Source organism: Bos mutus, chromosome X, assembly GCF_027580195.1.
Source record: "Bos mutus isolate GX-2022 chromosome X, NWIPB_WYAK_1.1, whole genome shotgun sequence".
In the NCBI taxonomy this organism is placed as follows: Eukaryota; Metazoa; Chordata; class Mammalia; order Artiodactyla; family Bovidae; genus Bos; species Bos mutus.
Genome location: NC_091646.1, coordinates 93,847,263 through 93,862,530, shown reverse-complemented (window position 1 = coordinate 93,862,530; position 15,268 = coordinate 93,847,263).

The window sequence follows — 15,268 nt, the reverse complement described above, 5'->3', positions numbered from 1 at the left end:
CTGGCCTCGGGGGAGGCCCCGCCTCCGTGCATGGCCCGGGGCGTTCCCCACGCAGGCCCCGCCTTTGCGTCCTCGCAGTGGCTCCACCCTCCTTTCCCCTCATCCCAGCCCTGCCATCACCACTCTCCCGCAGAGCTCCTGCAACTGGGTGTCTCTCTCCGTTGCCTCCAACCATTCTGGAAACCGTAGTTTGCTGTTAAAGAGCTAGGATTTGTGCCAGTGAGGGTCAAGAAAGGGTGACCTAGTGTCAGTCTGTCTAGAGTCCTCATTATTTAGGAGTGCCCACTGCAATGGTTATTTGTACATATTCGTGCATCATCCCGCAAATAGTGTAATGAATGCAATGGTGAATAAGTTGCTTTGATTTGTCTTCTTACTAGCTATGTCACTTGGAAAAATTAACCTTCCACAACCTCAGTTTTCCCATATGAAAACAAAATTATACTTATTTTATGACTGGTTGTGGCATCAAATAAGATGCTGTAGGTAGAGGCTCTCACACCCTTCCTCCTCCATGACTATGTAAAAAAAAACACAACTGATTTATAGGAGAGAAGGTACAAATATACTAAATTATAAATATTAGCAGAACAATAGTTACATTTGTTTTTAAGTTATAAAGCTTCAGATACTCCTAAGTAGTTTCTCATTTAAACCCATGACAACCCAGCAGGTTTGCTTCTGTTACCATCATCCCATTTTTCGAGATGAAACTGCAGGGTAGAGAGTTTAATTTACCCAAGGTCTCATATTCAGTAAGTAGTAGAAGAATTTAAACTTAGGAGGCTGATAGCAGCACCCAAGTTCTTAATCACTGTATTAGTTTCCTCTTGTTGCTGTAACAAATTATCATAAATTTTGTGGCTTAAGGCAGCACAAAGGTCAGAAATCTAAAATGAGCCTGTAGAACTACATTCCCTTTGGAGGCTTAAGGGGAGAATCCATTTCCTTGCCTTTCCAGCTTCTAGAAGCTGCCTACCTTTCTATAATATTTGACATTCAATAAATGTCAAATACTTTAGGGACCATGCTTTAAAACCACTATAGCTCTGTTAGCATCCGGGTTGCAAGAAAAAGAAGATTCAAATAGGATGAGCTGAAATACTAAGGACCTTTGTTTTCTGGTATAGTCAGAAATACAACAGTAGACATGTTCCAGGTTGGTTCAATAGCTCAACAAGTTTTTGGAACCTTTGAGCTGTCCAGCTTTCCATTCTACTATCCTCAGCATATCAGCAATATTTGGTCATGGTCATACATAGCTGCAGCAATTCTTGTGTTACAAGGAATGAAGTTATCACATCCAATGAAAAAAGTGCACATTGACTTGGGTTTATTGATTTTTCTTAGTAAGGCAAATCTTTCCTTCAAGTTCCTGGGAGTCTTGTCTTCAGGACCCTCCCAATCACCAACATTTAGTCATGTAGATTTATCCCTTGACAAAACCTATGTGAAAAAAAGTCTTGTATTTTCATCTTCTATGATGAAAAGTGAGTGTTATTAGAAGGAAAAAGGGAATGTGAAATAAGCCTTGGTAGGAAAGTCCTTATCAACTATTTTCATGCAGTGGTCCATATATAATAGTAATATTTGCGTGGTGAAGTGAAAGTGTTAGTTGCTCAGTCATGTGAAACTCCTTGTGACCCCACAGACTGTAGCACACCAGGCTCCTCTGTCCATGGGATTCTCCAGGCAAGAATATTGGAGGGAGTAGCCAATCCCTTCTGCCAGGGATCTTCCTGACCCCGGGATCAAACCTGTGTCTCCTGTATTGCAGGCAGATTCTTTACCGTCTGAGCCACCAGGGAAGCCCCCAAAAGATTTCCATGCCTCCCCACTGGGGAATCAAACTCTGGTCTCCTGCATGACAAATGTGGGTACTCACCACTATGGGGTAAACTACAGAGGCTTTGGGGGCATTTTATGGTGTTTGGTTAAAAAATATGTATTTTCTTTAAGTTATATAATTGTAAGGAAAAAATAAAATACAAAGGTTGTTAAACATTGAATTTGTAAAAACTTGCAAGTGAAATCATTCAAATGTTTTAATGAGACCCTCAATTTTGCTTTCATGGATAATATTTTATATCTGGATTTATGCTTAAAATAGCTATATGCAATTTCTGTTTGAGAGATTTTAATAATTATTTATCCTCCAAATCTAAATAGATTCTGTTGTTGAGAAGTGTTCTTCATAGGAGTGACTGATAAAACATTTAGACCCATTTTATAAACCATTCAATTTATATTTAAAAGCTTCTGCAATAGTAGTCTAAGTAATTAGGACTAACCCTTTCACTGCCAATTAGGAAGGCTGTGCAAAAATATAATCATTTGCTCAAAGGAATCGGAGCTTCAACAACATGAGCAAGAATCATGGATCTAAGACCTGGAGAAGAATGAAACTTTGAAGCATGAGCAGGGCATTTGGGACAAATTTTCCCCTGAGGGGAGAGAAGGTACAAAGCTTTTTGTTCATAAGCCAGGAGGTAAAATCAGATTTGTGCCCTGCCAAGGAGGAGATCTCTGATAACAATCATATTTTGGGTTGAGACTCCACGGATTACACCCTAGAAAAATAGTGTAAAACAATAAAACTTGATCTTGCAGGCATTGAATCTCAGTTTTTGCCGGCATTGTCTCTTTTGTGACCCCAAGGACTGAAACCCGCCAGGCTTCTCTGTCTATGGGATTTCCCAGGCAAGAATGCTGGAGTGGATTGCCATTTCCTTCTCTAGGGGATCTGCCTGACCCAGAGATTGAACCCGCTTGTCCTGCATTGGAAGGCAGATTCTTTACCACTGAGCCACCAGGGAAGCCCAAAGCTCAATTTAAAATCACTCCAAGTCTTGAAATCAAATTAACATGACCTGGCATTGCTAATGCCTCTAGCCAACTTCTAGAAGCAAATGTAAATTCTTTCTGAAGGAAGAAAACATCATCCTAGATCTCAAGTTAGATCCTTAATTGTTCACATATATCATCGGATGCAGAATAAAATATAACTAGGCACATAAACAGATAAAACATTATCATAAATCAACAGACAATAGGAACAACTCAACAATTCTAGATGGTGGAATTATCAGAATACAGTAGATTTTAAAATAACTATGCTTCGGGACTTCCCTTGTGGTCCAGTGGCTAGGACTCTGCACTTCCAATGTGGGGGACCTGGGTTCAATCCTTGATAGGGGAACTAGATCCCACATCCTGCAGCTAAGACCTGGTACAACAAATAAATAAAAATATATTAAAAAAAAACTATGCTTAATGTATTTGAGATAATATTGAGAATTTCCTCAAAGAACTGGAAACTAGGACTTCCCTGGTGATCTAGTGGTTGGGAATCTGCCTGCCAAAACAGGGAACATGGATTCGATCCCTGGTCTGGGAAGATTTCACATGTCACAGGGCAACTAAGCCCGCTTACTGAAACTACTGAAGCCTGCTCTTATAGAACCCATGCTCTGCATAGAACCCATGCTCCGCATAGAACCCATGCTCCGCAACAAGAGAAATCATTGCAATGAGAAGCCAAAACACCATAACTAAAAAGTATCCCCTGATGGCTGTAACTAGAGAAAGCCCCTGTACAGCAACAAAGACCCAGTGCAGCCATAAATAAATAATTAAAAAAAAAAAACAACTAGAAACTATGAAGAATATCCAAATGGAATTTCCAGAAGTGGGAAACACAATAACCAAGATTAAAATTTTAAAGGACTGGTTCTATAGTAGTTTAAACAAAGCTGAATATTTAATTAGTGAAATTTTAAAAATAGGTTGTGAGAAAATATTCAGAATGGGAAATAAATGAAAATATGCAAGAAATCATAGAGGTAAAAGGAACATGATGAGAATGTTCAACACACATAATTGTAGTTCCAAAAGGAGATCAGAGGGAATGGGACAGAAGCAATATCTGATGAAATAATAGCTGACTATCTTCCAAAAATGATTGAAGGACCATATTAATCAGGTCTTCTACAGGAAGCAGATGAACACTCGAAGTATAATAATTCAATAAGGATTTATTTACAATGATGTGTGTTCGGGAAGTAGGTATGGGCAATCCACAATTAATAGTTCAGGAACCTGATACAGTCTACAACTTTTGCCCTCAACATTCAGCCTCTTGACCAGCTACAGAGGCAGAGACTTTCACTACTATTTCATGTTACTTGAGCCTCTCCCCTTTGTAACTCCACCATTTCATATAGGACACAAATTATAGCTAACTTTTTTTGGTTTCAGGTGGTTACATGATCAACTTGTTTTCACATTAGAATGATACTGCAGTTGATGGGTCACCTCTGTGTATCAAGCAACATGTCTTAAACTGCACATTTACTACATTTATATGGAGCTTGTGATTACCATTTTAAAGTCACCTATGTGATGGATCAATGTGATGTTGTACAATTATGGGAAATGATGGACTCCTTCAAACTTGCCCTGGAGGCCTTCTAATGTCATAGTGCAGGTTTTAAATTTTGTGTTCATAACTCTTAATTTTTATCTGTGTTTTCCAAAGTTATGGTAAGATTCCAGGTGACTCTACAGTTTTTTTTAGTGCTCTTGTTACCATTGAGACTACCCTATAGCCCCTTGACCCTCCAGTACCTTGCCCTCCACATGCATTTCACCCTCTGCTGATAATGTGAGTAATTATGATGTCACCTCATGCCATGAATTACTCATGCTCATGATTCTCAGTAGGAAGATCATCCATGAGCTCCCTTAGAATATGAACATTTAAGGATTTATTTCACAAGGATCTAATTCCTAATACCTTGTGTTAGTCAGGGTTCTCCTGAGAAACAGAACCAACAGGATGTATGTATATAGAGAAGGAATTTAACTTAAGGAATTGGCTCACACAACTGGGTAGGCTTGGTGAGCCCAGAATCTGAAGGGGAAGCCACCCACCTGAAGATTCAGGAAAGAAATTCATTTCAAGTCCAAAGGCAGCCTTCTGTAGAACCAGGAGAGCCTATATTGCAGATGAAGTCAGAAGGCAGTCTACTAGAGAATTCTCTCTTACTTAAGGGAGGTCAGCCTTTTGTTTTAGTCAGTCCTTCAACTGATTAGATGAGACCCACCCACATTATAGACGGCAATCTGCTTTACTCAAAGTCCACTGACTTAAATGTATATCTCATTCAAAAATACCCCCACCAAAATATTCAAAATAGTGTTTGACTAAATATCTGGAAACTGTGGCTCAGAAAATTTGATATATAAAAGTAACCATCACAATAAGAATACAGTTAAAATAACCATCAGAGACTACTTCTCATACTAGTTACTGTATAGTCAGGTTGCCAGGATAAAGGTGGCACACTCAAATTAGCATAAATTGAGGGGGGCTTATTTACAAAGGGACTAATTACACGGGTGTGGGCAGGTGAATGACAAATCAGATTGCAATAACCTGGGCTGAGAAACTGTGGAACTATCAGTCTTTTCCCCATAAGTTTAAGGGGGAAAAGAGGCTTAAACAATTATGTAGAGAAAGCCACTTTGAGAGGAACAGTAGTACCCTTTTGTCAAAGGATACAGCAAACCCAGGATACCTCCAAAAAAGGGAGCCAGAGGAATCATTATCCTAATCTCTTCATCCTCCTTCTGACCTCCTACTAATGCTCCTCATTGGCTGCAATCAACTGGAATCAGAAGGCATGGGAGCTATTGTATTAGTAAGCAATATACGTCAGCTTCCCAAGGCAGAGGAGCGTGGAGAATGGATGTAGAGAGGCAAACAGGATATGTAGCAGAGACTGAAGGCCACAGATCCAAGAATCCCTAAGATGTCCCATGCAGAGCGAATAAAATAAAACTCACGTTTTGGCACATTGCACTAAAATGATTGAAAACCAAAGGAAACTGAAAAATTATGAAGTAGCATCCCCTTCCAACACAGAAGACAAATTACCTACAAAAGTCAAACAAGAAGACTGACATCTAACAGCTCACAGAAACAATAGAAAACCAAAGACAGACAATACATTTGCCTTCAATGACAATGTATTTTGACACCTTCAGAATACTGAAGAAAAGTTCCATGAACTTAGAATGTGTCCCTAGCAAAATAACCTCCAAAAATAAAGATGAAGTAATAAAAAAATTTAGGCAAATAACTGAGAAAATTAGTCAGCAGCAGAAGTCCAGGAATTCAAAATTCCACATCAAGGAATACAAAAAATCTATTATTTTGGCAAAAGTGAATAATCCTGGGAAGAAAGTAGGGCAAATTAGGAAGAAATGTGGAAAAGGCAATGGCACCCCACTCCAGTACTCTTGCCTGGAAAATCCCATGGACGGAGGAGCCTGGAAGGCTGCAGTCCATGGGGTCACTGAGGTTCAGACAAGACTGAGTGACTTCACTTTCACTTTTCACTTTCCTGCATTGGAGAAGGAAATGGCAACCCACTCCAGTGTTCTTGCCTGGAGAATCCCAGGGATGAGGGAGCCTGGTGGGCTGCCATCTCTGGGGTCGCACAGAGTCGGACATGACTGAAGCAACTTAGCAGCAGCAGCAGGAAGAAATGAGTAAAGAAAGAGTAATTAAAGAAGTAAATTTTTTGATAATTTAATGACTATCAACTCTATAAAACAATAACGATAATGTCTCATGGAGTTAAACTGTTGCCTTTTGGTTGCTCTGTCGTGTCCGACTCTTTGCAACCCCGTGGACTGCAGCATGCCAAGCTTCCCTGTCCTTCACCAATTCCCAGAACATGCTCAAACTCATGTCCATAGAGTCAGTGATGCCATCAAACCATCTCATCCTCTGTCGTCCCCTTCTCCTCCCGCCTTCCTTCAGTCTTTCCCAGCATCAGGGTCTTTTCTAATGAGTCAGCTCTTCGCATTAGGTGGCCAAAGTATTGGAGTTTCAGCTTCAGCATCAGTCCTCCAGTGGATATTCAGGACTGATTTCCTTTAGGATTGACTGATTCGATCTCCTTGCAGTCCAAGGGACTCTCAAGAATCTTCTCCAACACCACAGTTCAAAAGCATCAATTCTTCGGCATTCAGCCTTCTTTATGGTCCATCTTTCACATCCATACATGACTACTGGAAAAACCATAGCTTTGACTAGATGGACCTCTGCTGGCAAGGTCATGTCTCTGCTTTTTAATATGCTGTCTAGGTTTGTCATAGCTTTTCTTCCAAGGAGCAAGTGTCTTTTAATTTCATGGGTGCAGTCACCATCTGCAGTGATTTTGGAACCCAAGAAAATTAAGTCTGTCATTGATTCCATTGTTTCCCCATCTAGTTGCCATGAAGTGATGGGACTGGGTGTCATGATTTTAGTTTTATGAATGTTGAGTTTTAAGCCAGCTTTTTCACTCACCTCTTTCACTTTCATCAAGAGCCTCTTTAGTTCCTTTTCACTTTCTGTCATTAGGGTGATGTCATCTGCATATCTGAGGTTATAGAGTTGAATAGATAATGTCAATTAAAATACAGGATAAGAATATAAATTGAGAGGAAAATAGAATTAAAGTGTTCAAAGGCCCTTACATTGTCAATGACATGGGTGAAAGTATCAAATTGTATTTTGACAAGTCAAAGATACATTTTATATATGGTAAGCAATAAAGGTGGAAAATTCTAAAAGAGATGGGAATAGCAGACCACCTGACCTGCCTCTTGAGAAACCTATATTCAGGTCAGGAAGCAACAGTTAGAACTGGACATGGAACAGCAGACTGGTTCCAAATAGGAAAAGGAGTATGTCAAGGCTGTATATTGTTACCCTGCTTATTTTACTTATATGCAAAGTACATCATGAGAAACGCTGGGCTGGAAGAAGCACAAGCTGGAATCAAGATTGCTGGGAGAAATATCAATAACCTCAGATATGCAGATGACACCACCCTTATGGCAGAAAGTGAAGAGGAACTCAAAAGCCTCTTGATGAAAGTGAAAGAGGAGAGTGAAAAAGTTGGCTTAAAGCTCAACATTCAGAAAATGAAGATCATGGCATCCGGTCCCATTACTACATGGGAAATAGATGGGGAAACAGGGGAAACAGTGTCAGACTTTATTTTTGAGGGCTCCAAAATCACTGCAGATGGTGACTGCAGCCATGAAATTAAAAGACGCTTACTCCTTGGAAGGAAAGTTATGACCAAACTAAATAGCATATTCAAAAGCAGAGACATTACTTTGCCAACAAAGGTTCATCTAGTCAAGGCTATGGTTTTTCCTGTGGTCGTGTGTGGATGTGAGAGTTGGACTGTGAAGAAAGCTGAGCACCAAAGAATTGATGCTTTTGAACTTTGGTGTTGGAGAAGACTCTTGAGAGTCCCTTGGACTGCAAGGAGATCCAACCAGTGCATTCTGAAGGAGATCAGCCCTGGGATTTCTTTGGAAGGAATGATGCTAAAGCTGAAACTCCAATACTTTAGCCACCTCATGCGAAGAGTTGACTCATTGGAAAAGACCCTGATGCTGGGAGGGATTGGGGGCAGGAGGAAAAGGGGACGACAGAGGATGAGATGGCTGGATGGCATCGCCGACTCGATGGACGTGAGTTTGAGTGAACTCCGGGAGATGGTGATGGACAGGGAGGCCTGGTGTGCTGCGATTCATGGGGTCGCAAAGAGTCAGACATGACTGAGCGACTGAACTGAAGCAATAAAGGAAAAGTTTAAAAATAGTATAACTACCAAGCCAATAGAATGAAGAAATGTAATAATAATAAAAAATACTCAAAAGAAGGCATAAAGGGAGAGGAAAAAAAATAGCATAACACAGGTGGGACAAATATGTATCAAGCAATAAGATAATACAGGTATCCCCAACCTCTGAGATCTAATGCCTGATGATCTGAGGTGGAGCTGATGTAATAATGATAGAAATAAAGTGCACAATAAACGTAGTGTGTTTGAATCATCCCGAAACCATGCCCTGCCCCCAGATCCATGGAAAAATTGTCTTCCATGCAACTGATCCCTGGTGCCAAAAAGGTTGGGGACCACTAAGATAATATATTTAAACCTCAATGTATCATAATTATGCTAAATATAACTAGATCATATGTTTCACTTAAAAGACCAAAGGCAAAACAAAACTTAATCCACCGATATGCTGTTTACAAGAGACACATAAAAAATATTAGGGAAGTGTAAAAAGTTGAAAGCAAAATGATAGGAAGGAAATGCCATGCAACATGATCATATATATGTTATTTATTAAAAATACATATATATACACATATACATATATGTTAATATCAGATATATAGCATACATATATTAACATCAGATAAAGTAGGCTCTCAGGCACAAAGCATTACTTGAGGAGAAGACAGACATTTCACAATGATAAAGGAGTCAATTCACTAGGTAGACATAACTGTCCTACATTTGTATGCACTTAATAGCCTCCAAACATAAGAAATAAAAATTAATAGAATAAAAAGAGGAAACAGATAAATTCATAACCATATGGGAGATTTTAATACCACTCCCTCAATAGGTAACACAACAAGTTGGCAAAAACATACATCAGAAAGAATATGGGAGACTTAAACAAAATGAACACTTTTTTTTTCCAATTGACCATGTGTAGAAAACAATGCAGCAACCACAAAATACTTATTCTTTTGAAATACAAACAGAACTTTATATGAACTAGATTATATTGCATGGGGAATTTAATCAGCATTATTTTTATGAACAATGATTGTAATATGATGATAGATATTAGGCCTATTAGTTTTGTAGCTGACAGTCCTTCAGTTTCAAATGGGAGAAACACATACTCCCTTAAGAAATCTTTTCTAGAATTAGAAAATAATCATTTTACTTCAGAATTATTCATCTTTGACACCAGAGTTCATTTTTCAAGCTACACGTTACCACTTTGGGAATGAAAAACTCTGTCTACTTAATAAGACACAAAGTCATAGTTATCAATGTTCTCACTAGCAGGGCATCATATGTAACTTAACTCTGCAATTTGTAATGCTAACCCTGCTTCCCTATAGGTTTTGTTTTGGGTATCTGCTTCTACAATCCTTTTGTTTCCAGCAGGTAAGCCACTATAAAACTTTCACATCATACTATTTTAAAGCCTTTGTGACATCTGGTCCCAATATGACAGAATACATTTTCTTCCATAGCATAAGCCATTATCAAAAAAGGAAATTACAAGATAATACATTTTTTTCTCATTACTAGTATGTATTGTGTGTCAGTCGCTCAGTTGTGTCCGACTCTTTGCGACCCCATGGGCTGTAGCCCACCAGGCTCCTTTGTCCATGGGATTCTCCAGGCAAGAATACTGGAGTGGGTTGTCATTTCCTTCCCTAGGGTATCTTCCTAACCCAGGGATTGAACCCAGGTCTCATGCATTGCAAGCAGATTCCTTACCATCTGAGCCACCAAATAGAACACTAATTTTAAATTGCCTCACTTAGGATGAACATCGGAGAAGGCAATGGCACCCCACTCCAGTACTCTTGTCTGGAAAATCCATGGACAGAGGAGCCTGGTGGGCTGCAGTCCATGGGGTCGCTAAGAGTCGGGAATGACTGAGTGATTTCACTTTCACTTTTCACTTTCCTGCATTGGAGAAGGAAATGGCAACCCACTCCAGTGTTCTTGCCTGGAGAATCCCAGGGCCAGGGAAGCCTGGTGGGCTGCCATCTCTGGGGTCGCACAGAGTCGGACATGACTGAAGTGACTTAGCAGCAGCAGCAGGATGAACATGGATCAAAATGGGGCAGGGTCCGGACTTCCTGGTGGTTAAGGCTCCGCACTGCCAATGCAGGGGGCCCAGGTTTGTTCCCTGGTCAGAGACCTAAGATCCCACATGGGGTGTGGCCAATAAAAGAAAGAGAGGGAATAGAAGCTACAAATGCAGTTACTACGCTGACATACACTTTCTCCCATTCTAAAAACACTGATCAGTAATGCAGATGTGTGAGGAAAAATGTCCTATTTATGAGGATTGCAATGCTGTGAAATTAGTCTCTGGAGGACTGAAAAGAACAGGATTTGAACCCAGGCTACAAATCAGAATCATGGGAGGAGCTTTGTAAAACTCTCTATCCTAGACCCCCGGGCTTTCCTAGTGGCTCAGCGGTAAAGAATCAGCCTGTTAATGCAGGATAAGCAGGTTCCATCTCTGGGTCAGGAAGATCCACTGGAGAAGGAAATGGCAACCCACTCCAGAATTCTTACCTGGGAAATCCCCTGGACAGAGGAGCCTGGTGGTCTACAGTCCATGGGGTCACCAAAAGTTGGATACAACTGAGGGACTAAACAACAACATCCTAGACTGCCCCCCGCTGCCCCGCCCAACCGCAACCCGAGATTCTCATTTAACTGTTCTGGCATCGGCAGTTTTTCCAAAGCTTTTCCTAGGTGATTATAACATGACGTCCCAGATGAGAACCCTTGGTACAAAATCCATTTTACCTGTCTCTGAATGTCAGTAAAACAAGGTCAATTCACTTTTGCTGGTAAGGCATAGAGTTCTGCTGGAAGTTAGGACAATAAATTATATTCTTGGGTTTTTTTGGTGATCCATGGTGTGGTGATTCATTCATTCATAAAATGTTTGCTTAGCACCCACTATGTGCCAGGCATCATGTTAAAGCAGTAGTTCTCAATCAGGGGTGATATTTGCCCCCTTTTGGACCTGAGGGATACTTGAAAACATCTGAAGATATTTTTGATTGTTATGACTAGGTTGGATGGTACTGCACGTAATTAGTAGTGGTCACTGATGCTGCTAAACATTCCACAATGCACAGGACAGTTCCCCTCCAAAAAAACAAAAATTATTTTGCACAAAATACCAGTAGTGCTCAAGTTGAGAAATCCTGTATTGGATGTGGGTAAATGGGAGAAAGTCCCTGTCTCTCTGGAGCTTATGATCTAGTGGAAGAAGCCAGCCAATAAGCAAATACTATATATATTTGTGTATTTATATGTATGTGTATGACGTCAGGCAGTTTGTTTTAACTATTACAGAGATGAATTAAGCAAAGTAAGGGACTAAAGTGTGATTGGAAAGAGGCTCTTTTACATGAGGTGATGAAGGAAGGCTCCTCTGAGAAAAAGAAGTTTAAGCCATCACTGGAATATCAAGAAGCTAGATGAGAACTCGGGAGTTAGGCTAGGGGTTAGGCTAGAATTTAGACTAGAAATCGGCAGTTAGTGAGAGAGGACAATGTGTTTTCTCGGAGAGCAAGGGAAAGAACTAATTAGGAAACTATGAAAAGACTTACGGCTGCTGGTTTGGGCTTTTCGATCCTTATTTCAAAGTTAAAACAATTATTTAAGTCACGAGGTCTAGCCACATTCAGCTCTTGGAAGCACTTGCAGAAGAGTAGGGTGAACCAGCGGTAGGCTTTTTCCAGGTGATTCAATCGAGGATGAGCAGTGCTTGGGACTTGAAGGTATTTGCGGGGGAGAGAATGTGCGGATAGGTCATGGATTTTCAGCTGGGTGAGTAATGGTGGACAGTAAAAAAGTAATAGGGTCTTTGCTTTAAATCAGATTAGAGAATTACTGTGGTGAGGGTTTTAGAAGAAGTGAGATGGGAAGAAAGAGAGTAAGGGTCAGAAAGTCAGATGATTGAAAATAAAAGTTTTTGAAGCCAACATCTACAGAACAAGGAGGAGCCTTTCCTACTTGGTACCCCCTTTGTAGCCCACTGTGGGCAGTGAAGCCAGGGGGCAGGGGACTACTAGGAGTACAGGAACTTTGTGTTAGGGTCACACCTGGGGGCCAGTGCTTATATCAGATTCTATGATTTGGACTTGATGTCTTTCCCTGGCTTGTTGGTATATGGGGTGTTCTGGGGTATAAGTGAAGAGAGGTAGCTGAGGGACTTCACTGGTGGTCCAGTGGTGAAGAATCCACCTTTCAATGCAGGGGATGAGGGCTCGATCCATGGTGGGGTAATATAAAAAGAAGGAGGTCACTGAGAACAAAGCCCAGTGTCGTGCACCATGATGAGCATTGACTCAGGCTGGAGTAAGTAGGCACGAGGGAAGAAAAAGAATTTTTCCATGCAGGCTGATCCTTCCTCCCAAACACGTAAATTCTATATGAGACATCTATGTCTTTTTTTCTGTCCTTTTCTCTGAGTGAATTTTTAGTATGATTTAGTATTTGTTCATGCAGCGAAGGTGACATTACATTTCTGACCCTGATATGCTCTGCTTGTCCACACAGTTGCATAACAATAAGAGTGTTTCAGGCTAAGGTTTGGAGGATTCATTTATTTGTGCATTTTTGATCCCTCCTACTCCTGCTATTTCTACCAAAGGCAGTAATTTTCAAACCATATGGTTTTAAAAATTCTATGCATGTTTTGGGTGATCCATTCCCTATCTCATCCACAAATTGCGAACTTGAAATGACTCAGAATATTTTCTTCCATCACAGAGGAAAAAAATCTATTTCTTATTTATTGTCTATCTTATGATGGAAAGAAATGCTGACCTTTTGATTCAGGGCATATAATCTGACCCTGTTGTCTATTATAGTGCCTTATTGTACTCATGGGAACTATAATCTGGTTAAAAAATAAATGTACTTCATGAATCTGCTCTATATTTACTTAGGGAAAATACAGGTGCAAAGAGACCAATTAAGTCTCACCAAGCTCTTCATTTTTGTGATTCTTCTAAACCATATCTCACGAAGGACATTTCTTGATGATTTTGAAGGCCTGGAGTAAGGTATTTACAAGCATAAAATGCCTTCATTAAGTTTAGTCATTTTGCTCATCAAAAATCTTCAGGAAATCATTCATTGTCAAAGCTTGCATGCTAATAACCCTCTTCATAGGCAAAGCACATTATAAATATTTATTCACAGGCCAGATGAGAACCTTTAAAGTGGTTAATTTTAAAACAACTTTTGTACAGGGTGAAAATAACACTGAATATGAACAAGATGAGCATTTGTGTCATGGTTTCCACATAATAAAGCATTTGCTAAGCACAAGTACTAATCACACATGTTTATTCAACACGTCATACAGCTCTGGTTTTCAAAGGCATAATCAAAGAGAAACTTATATAGTTTGATCTTAGTCGACATTAAGGGATTATGGATAGATTTTTAAATTTTATTTTATTGAAGTATAGCAGATTCACAATGTTGTGTTAATTTCTGCTGCACAGCAAACTAATTCAGTTATACATATGTGTATATATTCTTTTTCATTATGGTTTATCACAAGGTATTGACTCTAGTTCCCTGTGCTATACAGTTGGACCTTGTTGTTTATCCATTCTATATATAATAGTTTGTATCTGCTAAACCTAAACTCCCAATCCCCTCTCCCGCTTGGCAACCACAATTCTGTTCTCTGTGTCCGTGAGTCTGTTTCATAGATAAGTTTGTGTTGCATTTTAGATTCCACATATAAAGATATCATATGGTATTTGTCTTTCTCTTTCTGACCTCACTTAGTATGATAATTGCTCAGTCCATCCATGTTGCTGTAGATAGAGTTCTCATAACAATCATCAATATATTCCACTCTCCTTAGGTAAAGACATGGATGACACAGATATTGAACAGTGCTTTGAAGCAATATGATTAAACACATTTCTCGTTCTTTTATTCCCAGGTATAAAAATTTAGGAATCAGCACCAATTGAAATGTTCAAATTTCAACTGTCTCCTTCCAGACACAGACAAGTGCATAGAGAACAATGAAAGTTGTTTATAAAGGGTTTTCTGCCCACCCTGGTCAGTGGTAAAGAATCTGCTTGCCAATGCAGGAGACACAGAAGACTTGGGTTTGATCCTTGGGTTGGGAAGATCCCCTGGAGGAGGGCATGGCAGCCCACTCCGATATTCTTGTCTGGAAAAATTCCATGGGCAGAGGAGCCTGGTGAGCTACAGTCCATGGGATTGCAAAAGAGTCAACTCTTTTGACTCTTTTGACTGAGCCACTAAGCACACAAGCACACATACATGCTTGCATGCAATCTTAACTCTCCCCTGTTTAATGTTTGATAGAATGTGAGATTCAGGGCCTGGAGATAGACAGCCATGATGGTGAGGACGTCAGGCCAGTGTGACAGGAATTTGTTCAGATGTGAAGGAGGCCCTCACTGGGGGATTTTTACCAGAGGTGTCTTTCTGAAGTCATCTTGAAATTTAGCTTTTGGCTACTTCTTTTAGAAATCATCACCAAGTGAAGAAAATTATGGTTTTCTTTGACTCTTTGTTGACTAATAGCTTAACACAGCTGAACACTTCAGTTGATCCAACTCATC